This window comes from Lampris incognitus, chromosome 1 (assembly GCF_029633865.1).
Source record: "Lampris incognitus isolate fLamInc1 chromosome 1, fLamInc1.hap2, whole genome shotgun sequence".
Lineage (NCBI taxonomy): Eukaryota > Metazoa > Chordata > Actinopteri > Lampriformes > Lampridae > Lampris > Lampris incognitus.
In genome coordinates this window covers 149170310-149173172 of record NC_079211.1, presented here as the reverse complement: position 1 = coordinate 149173172, position 2863 = coordinate 149170310, and positions in this window count along the sequence as shown.

Below are 2863 nucleotides of genomic sequence, written 5' to 3'. Positions count from 1 at the left end.
GCGCTGCACAGCGGACACCGGAGGGGGGGCGGAGCCTGGGTGGATGCTGGAAGACCAGACACGGAGCAGACCGTGTGCAGATGGGAGGGGGGGTGGGGGTGGGGGTGAGGGTGGAAATGTGATTTAAAATAATAATAATAATAATAATAATATCATCTAAGACCGTAGAAAGAGACAACATATCTCCTATTTTTTTATAAAGATGTATTTATTGACAACGCACCGAACAAGTACACTGTCACTTTTGTTTTAAGTACAAAATACAACAACAGCAAATAGAGGAAAAACCAAAACAGAATACAGAGAAAAGGGAAAGGACAAAAAAAATCAAATAAACACACCCTCCCACCCACCCCATCCCAAGAATGGTACAATACTCACATCGTTCACACTTCAAGTCCTTTAAAAATATGTTGAGGGGGAAAAAATGTTTGCTTTGAGAATGTTGATGGAGAAGTATGGAGAAGGTCAGAAGGAGTTGCCTTGTGTCTTGGTGGATTTAGAGAAAGCATATGACAGGGTGCCGAGAGAGGAGGTGTGGTATTGTATGAGGAAGTCAGGAGTGGCAGAGAAGTATGTAGGAGTGGCGCAGGATATGTATGAGGGAGGTGTGACAGTGGTGAGGTGTGCAGAAGGAGTGATGGATGGGTTCAAGGTGGAGGTGGGAGTACATCAAGGATCGGCTCTGAGCCCTTTCTTGTTTGCAGTGGTGATGGACAGGTTGATGGACGAGATCAGGCAGGAGTCTCTGTGGACTATGATGTTTGCGGATGACATTGTGATCTGTAGTGAGAGTAGGGTGCAGGTGGAGGAGAGCCTGGAGAGGTGGAGGTATGCACTGGAGAGAAGAGGAATGAGAGTCAGTAGGAGCAAGATGGAATACCTATGCATGAATGAGAGGGAGGACAGTGGAATGGTGAGGAGGCAAGGAGTGGAGGTGACGAAGGCGTATGAGTTTAAATACTTGGGGTCAACTGTTCAAAGTAACGGGGAGTGCAGAAGAGAGGTGAAGAAGAGAGTGCAGGCAGGGTGGAGTGGGTGGAGAAGAGTGTCAGGAGTGATTTGTGACAGAAGGGTACCAGCAAGAGTTAAAGGAAAGGTTTACAAGATGGTTGTGAGACCAGCTATGTTGTATGGTTTAGAGACGGTGGCAGGAGGAGGAGCTGGAGGTGGCAGAGTTGAAGATGATAAGATTTTCACTGGGAGTGATGAAGGAGGACAGGATTAGGAACGAGTATATTAGAGGGACCGCTCAGGTTGGACGGTTTGGAGACAAAGCAAGAGAGACAAGATTGAGATGGTTTGGACATGTGTGGAGGAGAGATGCTGGGTATGTTGGGAGAAGGATGCTGAATATGGAGCTGCCAGGGAAGAGGAGAAGAGGAAGGCCAAAGAGGAGGTTTATGGATGTGGTGAGGGAGGACATGCAGGTGGCTGGTGTGACAGAGGAAGATGCAGAGGACAGGAAGAGATGGAAACGGATGATCCGCTGTGGTGACCCCTAACGGGAGCAGCCGAAAGTAGTAGTAGTAGTAGTAGAAGTAGTAGAAGTAGGAGTAGTAGGAGTAGTAGTAGTAGTAGTAGTAGTTGTGGTAGTAGGAGTAGTAGTAGTAGTAGTAGTTGTGGTAGTAGGAGTAGTAGTAGTAGTAGTAGTAGTGGTAGTAGTAGTAGTAGTAGTAGTAGTAATGAAAAAAAATACAACAGCAGTTCTAATAAGTGAATCAATTAAGTGGATTTATTGAAGGGGGAGAGTCCAAGAAGGAGCCCCAAACTTTATTAAATATTGCACACGTCTGTCTGTCTGTCTGTCTGCCTGTCTGTCTGCCTGTCTGTCTGTCTGCCTGCCTGTCTGTCTGCCTGTCTGTCTGCCTGTCTGTCTGTCTGGTCAGTTAGCCCCACAAACTACCACGACTCCGTCTGCAAACTTACAAAACGTAACGTGGAAATGTGATTTAAAATGATGCTTTATCATCTCAGACCTCAGAAAGAGACAAAATATCTTCTGTTGTGATTGTTGATGTTCCTCCTTTTGTGGTTCAAATTCAACCTCCCATAGAAACAGATGTACTTATACTAAGGGATATACTAGGGCACTGAAGTTCATGTAAAATACAAGTAAACATAAAAGAACACTTGCTAAACTTTGTGTGAATGAGGTATGTTATACTGAAGTGGGCATCTTCAGCCATGGTTCTGACAGAGGTCAGTGTGTATTACTGTAGTACTATCAGACGGGCCAGTTTACCTGACAAAGGTCAGTGTGTATTACTGTAGTACTATCAGACGGGTCAGTTTACCTGACAAAGGTCAGTGTGTATTATTGTAGTACTATCAGGCGGGTCAGTTGACCTGTCAGAGGTCAGTGTGTATTACTGTAGTACTATCAGATGGGTCAGTTTACCTGACAGAGGTCGGTGTGTATTACTGTAGTACTATCAGGCGGGTCAGTTTACCTGACAGAGGTCAGTGTGTATTACTGTAGTACTATCAGATGGGTCAGTTGACCTGACAGAGGTCAGTGTGTATTACTGTAGTACTATCAGACGGGCCAGTTGACCTGACAGAGGTCAGTGTGTATTACTGTAGTACTATCAGACGGGCCAGTTTACCTGACAGAGGTCAGTGTTAAAACTTTATTTGTACTTTTATAATTGTTGACGACTTCACACTTTTGCGAAGGAAATAACAGCAATACAGGCATATGCTTGTACTTTAAAGAAAACATATTTTTCTCACTTTGAAATGAGCCTATCTCCGTACAACTTGTTTCCACTCTCGTGTGCTCGTTGTTAGTTTGCCGTCTTCGCAGTGCACGCAGGAAATGTTCAAGGACAATATGCACAATGTTAGCAGTTGTGAAAAA